The sequence below is a fragment of the Haliaeetus albicilla genome, chromosome 11 (assembly GCF_947461875.1).
Source record: "Haliaeetus albicilla chromosome 11, bHalAlb1.1, whole genome shotgun sequence".
Lineage (NCBI taxonomy): Eukaryota > Metazoa > Chordata > Aves > Accipitriformes > Accipitridae > Haliaeetus > Haliaeetus albicilla.
Genome location: NC_091493.1, coordinates 7202578 through 7210490, shown reverse-complemented (window position 1 = coordinate 7210490; position 7913 = coordinate 7202578). Strand labels below are relative to the sequence as shown.

General features: G+C 48.3%; 1 long non-coding RNA gene across 1 annotated transcript; it reads right to left on the bottom strand.

Annotated features, from left to right (window-relative positions):
• Positions 1–1213: 1213 nt before the first annotated feature.
• LOC138687941 (uncharacterized) lies at positions 1214–4097 on the bottom strand. The gene is made up of 2 exons (XR_011326988.1): positions 2075–4097; positions 1214–1489 (listed from the first exon to the last, which is right to left on the bottom strand). It is a non-coding gene; the product is annotated as an uncharacterized lncRNA (long non-coding RNA).
• Positions 4098–7913: the final 3816 nt, after the last annotated feature.

Genomic DNA, 7913 nt, shown 5'->3' with positions numbered 1-7913 from the left:
CTCGGCGCACACCCGAAGTGCTAAGGTAATGGACACCGTGGGATCCCACACTGGGTGGGTGAGCATCTCTCTCAGGTTGTGGATGGTTCGTGGATACACCTAAATACAACTTAACTGAATTTACAGGCAGTCCAGATGTGTTTAAGCAGAGATGATGTGGATATCTGCAGTGAGTGGTGCTGACTGGTATTGCGTGGAGCAGACTTCAGCTCTTGTGATTTATTCATTATGTGTGCGTCTAGCTGGGGTTTAGCTACTGGTGGTCTGGGGTGGGAAGCCCAGGGAGGGCTAAACCCCTTGACTGTCCTGCACGTGGGTGTTTAAACCCCACTCTGGCTCCCACTGAAGTGTCTGGGACCTTGGCATGAGCAGCGTGTGTGGTTATACAGGCAGTTTTCCTGGGCTAGTGCCCTGCTCTGGCCCACTCCGCTCTCCAGTAGCAATGGGGGGAAAATATGGAGCTGCTCGCAAAGCAGGCACACGTGGGGTGCCTCGTCCCCGCCGTGCACTGCTTCCCGCACCGCTGCTTAAACCCTCTGTCCTCTGCAGAAATCGCAAGGCACTCTCCTCCTCTTGCAGGGCTTCCTCGGGTTTTTCTGGCAGTGGTTTTGTTTGCAAGCTCCCCCAAAAACAGCCAGGCAAAGCAAGCTCTCCCCCCTCTCCCCCCTCCCCAATGTCTAGGGAGCTCTCAAATGAGGAATAAAGCCATTTGTTTCTAATTATATTTGGCAACCGCTCAGAGAATTTAGGACTAAAGCACGCAAATTTTTTGCTCCTGATTAAAGCACTTGACCTCATAAGCAAAAGGCAGATATTTCAACACACACCCACAAGTGGGCTAGGAACAAACTGCAGAGAAAAGACCAAAAAGAAAACCCCCTTTGCTTAGATACACAAAATAATTCATTATGAAACAAAAGGCAGAATATTTAGTGCATAACTCAAGCTTGCCTAGGGCTCAGCTAACCACCCAATTACTGCTTTTAAAGCAGAGAGCTCTTACTCCGAGCTAAGGCGCATGCGGTGAAGGCCCACATGCTCCATTGAGCCCATGGCGTGCACGTGACCGAGACCCATTTGCTGCCTGCGGGAAGAAAGTGTCTTTCACGGGACCATGCCAGCTCGCCTGCCCCCCCCACACCCAGCCGGCAGGACAGCTGGGACTGGGACTGGGCACATGAGTTGCCATCATCTTTTTTTTTTTTTTTTCCCCCCTCCATATTCCCAGGCTGAAATACTTTCTGCCCATCAGAAGAAGGATGCGGCATCCTCGGTGCCTAATTTCAAGCACTAGCTGCCCTGGGGTGCCCGGGACGGCGAGGTGGACGCTCCTTCCTTCCTTCCACCCATTGGCATGGGGTGACGCGGCATCCAGCTCCCATGTTTACTCTTTTCCCCAGCTTTAATAACAGCGCAAGGATGTGTCGCAACTGCAGAAGAGTCAAGCTGGCTCCCAACCAACTGAAATAGCAATGATCTTGATGGCACCCTTTAAAATAGCAGAGAAACCAGCTCAAACAGAAATTAACTACCCTGCGAGGTTCTGTGGTCCATAAAATACTTCCCCCAGCTCCATGGTTTTAAAATAACATGAAAGAAATACTTTCCATAAAAAGTAGTTAACTAGCATACAGATCTTTTTTTTTAGTCGTAATTCTGAGAGTCATACCCAAACAAAATAGTTATACAAGCATTAAATTATACATTAAAGAAGGCTGATAAAGACAGTGAATTACAGAGCTACCATATAAAATTTCAGATATACAGATAGCAGACATTATTAACATTTCTATTAAAGGTGACCTACAAAAGAGGGACAAAAATAATCTGTGCCACTTCTGATTTCTTGTGATGCAGGAGAAAGTGAATGTGAAATGGCTCCAGCCCAACTGCCACCCAGTCCCTCTGTCATCATCCCTGTCTGCTTCCCCTCCCTATCCTCCCGCCCCAAATTAATGGAGGAGAGCAGAGGATTGCTTTCTGCTGGGACTGCAAATATCTAGGCTGATGTTCTCTGGTTTAGCTGGGAAAATTCCTTGGAGGGCATAAAGTGGATGTTTTGCTCAGCGCTCACCTGAAACATTGAGATGGTGAATTTTTAGCAGAAAGATTTTTTTTCCTTTCAGCTTGATGGGGTACCAGGGGTTTGACCATGCGAGCAAAGGCAGCAATGGGCAGAGCTGATTGCAGCAAGGCTGGGGAGGCTGCCTTCTGATGGGTGGCTCCTTGTGGAGGGCTTATTCTGCATCTACCCTCTGATGGCTCTTCCCCTGGGCTTCCCCAGTGCCTGTGAGGGTTGGTCCTGGGCTTCTAGCTCTCCCTGGGCTGGGGGTACCAGCTGCCTCACCACTCTAGCCATCTGCAGGGTTTCATAATGCCTGTTGGCATTACAAAACATATAATTAAAAAAATATGTAATGAAATATATTAAATATATATTTATATAGATAACTATATATATACACTTTCATTATATAAACATATAACGAAATATATAATTACCTCTGAGACTGCTGCTCCTCCACCCCTCATGGTTGGGATGGATTGTTTAACAGGTTATTTGGTTGCTGTTACTTTCAAAATTTATTTGGAAGAAACCCACTAACAAATTGAAATACACAGGCACACACAGAAACACACCACAACTGCACAAGCAGCATGTCCATTAAGCTTACAAAATGAGGATGCCCAATGTACTTGATTTTTCCTGCAGCTGCTGGGCTTGGCTGTCAGAGTGCTGCCACTGTCCTGTCTGGGTTCCCCCACAGCCACCCATGGCATTTGAGGAACTGTGGCTAGATGGGAACTGAATTTCTGGTGGAGAAAACAGTCAGTAAGGAGTAGAAAAATATTGATTTATACAGTAACATACAGAGTGTGTGTGTGTTGTGTTCAGTGCTGCTACTGCACGTCTGCAAGACTTGAGTCCCTGTTGGGGTGGCAGGGACTGCGGTCCTTGGCTTGCGCCAGCCGGGTGTGAGGGACAAGTCATTTTCTACATGTCTTGTAAGCAAGGAAGTGAGACCAATACAAAATAACACAGAAAAGAGGATTTCTGTTAACCTCTGAAGTACTGAGGACTCAGCATTTACCATGAGGGCAATGAGGTTAAAACAGGATTGCTGGTGGTTTTGCACTGAAGTGGCTTTCCATGAGGAGCTGGTGATGGTTTCTTGTGGTGATATTATCCAGAAACGAAGACTTCAGCTCTATTTTTTCTGGATCTTTCGGTACAATTTTAGCAGGGCTAGGGTTGGGAAAAAGCAAGTGAGGAGGAGGGTTGGGGAGAGGTGGGTTCCCATGTGGAGCAGCTGTCGGCAGAGCCCAGCTCCTGCTCTCGCAGGGCTGTGGGATCGAACATCGACACTTTGGAGTTGCACACCCCTCTGTGAGCGGTGTCACCCATCTGTGAGCGGTGTCACTCCTGCTCTGGCACTGCAAATCAAACATCTTTGTCCCATCAGGGACATGCTTGAAGCTGGTATCTCACTCTGGTGCTTGGTGTTTGACAGCACGGATCCTGCCTACATAACCTGTCTGTAGCTGGACTTAGGGGGCTTGCAGGAGGGTGAGGGGTGGGTGATTTTATACCAGCTTCTCTGTGCAATGCAGAGCATTTGGGCTTTAACTTTAGGTTATTAATATACAGTGAGTCCGGATTTCCAACTGTACCCTGTTTTTCTGTACTTTAGTTTCTGCTTTGTGGTGAGCAGAGCATTTCACGTATCATTAGTGTTTTCTTTCCTCAGAATTTCCTAAATCCTGTCATTCCTAGATTTTCATCAGAAGCTCCCAAATATTTCTAATGCCTAGATGGGCTCCTGGAAGGCTGGGCTCAGTTGCCTCTTGTTAAAAGTATGTTCCTCTTTCCACAGTTGTTCTAAAAAGTTGGTTTAGTGTTGTCTGCGAAGGCCTTGCTCTAAGGGCAGTAAGCAGACGGGTGCTCTGCTGCAGCCAGCCATCCTGGCTGAAGCTCTCAGGTGTGTCCCTAACTTGCTAGGTGGTTCCTGAGCTTCTGCCTGAGCTAGACAGGAGATGTTCATTTTCAGAGGCGAATGTCGGGTATCTCCATTGCTAGAAGCATAGCCTGGGTTAGGTCACCTCTTGCGTTGAGCTGCATAAGGTGCCTGCAAAGGAGCAAATAACACTCACATGCAACGTGTGCCTGAAGCAGTGGTGGGCCAAGGCAACTCGTGCGCAGAGCAGCAGGTGAAACCCGCCAGTCCCCAGGAGGGCACGAAGCACGGGCAGTGGCCTCCAGGCAGCTGCCAGAGCAAGCGGGTTGCCTGGGAGGTTGCATGGACACTCCTGCAGGAGCAGCTGGAGCGCTCGTCCTGGCCAGCGGGTGACGTGGGATCCAGGTGGCCATGTGGACCACCTGGCAGGCTGCCTTCAACAAGTGCGAGAAGCCCTTTGGAGAAAGACTTTGTGAAGTGTTTTGTCAAATGCTTCATCTTATGATACTTACAAAAAAGCGTCGCCCATCACCAAAACCAGAAAAGGCTGCCGAAGCATGCTGTGGCTGAGCATCCATCTGCTTTGCCATCACACGCGTCTTGTCTCAGGACATGATAATTGCACAATAAAATCCTGGTCCCTGCTGAAAAGCAGGACGGGGAGTGTACGGTAAAAACTGCTGTACGGTTTTCTTGTCATTTACAGTAGCTTTTGAATTAGGCCAAGCAGATCATTCATTCAGCCACAATTTCATCTGATATGAAAGTGAGAAGCCGCCACTAGACCATCAAGGGATGGAGGAGAGTGGATTATGTTTTCCCACCTGGAGCTATATTGCAGCCCAACCAAACACTACCCGATAACTGATATAAAATAAACTTGAAATAAATAAAGCCTGACAACAACCCACTAATTTATGAATTTACCTTGGTGAGACCAGCCAAATCCACTTCGGTGTGGACAGGTTTCCGATCCGAACCAGTTCTCCTATAAGGCTGCTGCTGATGCTACTCTTCTCCAAACTAGTACAAAACATCTAAACAAGGTAAACGAGAAGTGTCTAAATTGCAGCGAAGGGACTAGCCTCTGAAGCAGGAATGGGAAGACAGGGGTGTCAATTCATTAAGGCGTTACATATGACAACAGGAAGGGGATTTTTCTCCCAGTAATTTACATTGTGACGTGAAAGGCCGTCAGGTTCCACCCCTCAGAGTACTGCTGCCTCTCGCAGAGGCAGACCCTGACCTCCCTTAGTCTCCATCTGCCATGCCCCAAGCTGCCAGCTCTCCAGGCTCGCAGGGTAGCTCTGAGAAAGCAGCCATTACCCCAACAGTCCCTCAGCCTTTGCCTGCGTCTTCTGCTTTCAGCTGCTAATGGAGACAGAGGAGCAACTCCAAGAGTGGAGCCACCAGTTGTATTTTCCACTGGCTGCAACTGGAGTGTGTGTTTGTTTATCCCCTTCTCTCTCCACTGGTGCATGATAGCTCTGCTCAGGAGGATCTGTTTTTCATTTAGAACCAGCGTTAAGCCACTTTTGCAGTGGGATTGATTGAGGAAGAAGGAGGTCAAATGATTTATCCCAGTTCAGAGGGAGCCCCACTAAATAGCTTGCCTGTAGCACCTATCGATTATCAGTCCTCCTCCGTTCAGAGGAAATACGTGGCTCAAAGAATTGAAATCAGCACAGTAGGGAGCAGCAGTTCCCAACTCTGTTCAGCTTTGGCTCTTTGGACAGGCCCTTATAAGGCCATGTAAAGAAAATCCCAGAGAAGCCAGGAGCTGTACGCTATTGGAATTGGGCTATATCTCCATATGGAACAGATGCAAATGAATTACAGCTGCACACTGGATACTTCAAATAAAACAACAAGGTTACTTGGACTAGAAATCCAGCAGCCCCTCCATCTCAGGTGGGCTGGCTTGAGCTCTGAACTTCTGCTGTGCCCTCCCGATGCCATCCCTCACCTTGGTGCCATCCCTGCTCTTCAACACTGCTCCTCTCTCTGGCAGAGCAGGGCTTGGATACGTTATTAATCTTCATTCTTACTATTCTTTCCAAAAATCAACTTTTCTTAAAATTCCTCTGCATCTCTGTATGCACAGCTGCTTTGCTGTCTCACGACCCAGTGACTCTGTGCTAGGCAGGGTGGTACAGCCGTGCATGCTCTCTAGAGGCAGGTAGGACGCCCAAAAGCTTCCCCAGAGATACCCTGTGTTCTAAGCAGGCACAACAAACCATCAGCAGCCTCTAGACACTGAGAAAGAAGCGGGGGGGGGGGGGGGGGGGGGGCACACGGACAGGACCAAGAGGACAGGCAGCAAGGTCAAAGTGATAAGTTGTGGTGGAATGCTTCAGCAATGGAAAATAACTTGGCCGGGCACCACGGGCAGCGATGGTTTCCTTGTACCCTCTGTGCCTTCCCCAGGGAGACACCCACACCCCCCCCCAAGTTTAGTGGGTAGTAGAAATGGGCACTTCCAAGTGGTTTTGTAGCCAAAGCCACTCTTCCCCCCTGTCTTCTGTCCTGGGTGATCTTTCTGTCCACCAAAAAATGCATACTCTCCAATTCTCCCCCTTCTGAGGGCTTCCTTTTTCTCTTTTTTTTTTCTTGTATGCCACATCACTCTTTGTTTTAATCTCAATTCTTATTTATTGTTAAAGGAAGGCATGTCATTTTTTGCCGTCGAACATCTCTCCTCGGAGCCGGCAGACCGGTACCTGTTGCTCTGAGAGCAACTTTGCCTGCTGAGGGCTGCATGCTGCTTGCTCTGCGGGGCAGGGGGTGCACCCACACCCGGGCCCTTGAGTCCTCTCTGTAAGATCCCTTTGGGTAACCAAGCTGCACAGCGTAATTCTGAATCAACTGGATTAATTAGGCTTGGGCTTGGGCTAATTAGGCCTCCTGAACGCAAGCTGTATTTGCTAGAACAATGGGATATATGATGCTGTGATGTCTACGCTGCTTCTCCCACCCAGGCTGGTTGCTCCGCGGGGCTGTAGCTATTGTCGTGTGCCAGATCATCTGGAGCTGAACTGGGCACTGCTGCACAGCACCCTGCTGCAGCATGTGGACATTGCCTCACCTCCACCAGCACAGAAAATGAAGCCGGCAAATTAGCAAAAGCAGCCCATGGCCAAGTGAGAATTGCTTCATCAACATGGCTGTCTTCACCAGATGAGCAGCCCTCAGTTTTGACATTGGTGCAATCTAGATAGATGGTCATAAAAGTTTGAAAAATTCTGCTCGGACCATTTTTTAAAATTTTATTTTATTTTATTTATTTTCCTTATCCAATTGAGAAAGCAGGAAGATGGGAAAGAATTAACATGTCACTTCCTGGATTCATCAAGCTGAGAAGCAACAGGCAGATGCAGAAGTTGCGTGTTGCATTTTACAAGCACTGGGATTGTGCTGCAGGGCAGCCTGTGCCCCACAAGCCCTGGCTGTCTGGGCTCCCACTGCGTGTGTCTTAGGCTGCTGACAGTGTTTAAACTTACACATGCACATGTGTGCACATACACATGTGGACACAATAGGCAGCACAAAGACTTTAAAATTTCAGCCTCAAGTTAATGGTATGATTATTATCTGGAATAGTACGGATGCAATCTCTGTTCCTCCATCCCTCCTTTTCACAGCCCCTGAATTACCTTCTTTATACTGGAGTGGCAGCTTCTTAAACAAGTCTGTTTGAGGTCATACTAACCTGTAACATTTTGATCTGGCTTTCAAACCTGTTCAGAAACGTTTGCAGTCTTTGGATAGTTGCACGGAGGAGAGTGACCATGCTGCAAACCTCAGCTCTTCTGAGGAGTTCAGGTGTGACCTCTGTCTGCAAGGGCTGGGACGTTTCTGCACTCAGCTGTCATCTCTGCCCATTTCTTGTGATTATAACCAACGCTTACTGTCAGTTATCCTGCAACACGTCACATAGGAGAGCTGCTGTGACCCACT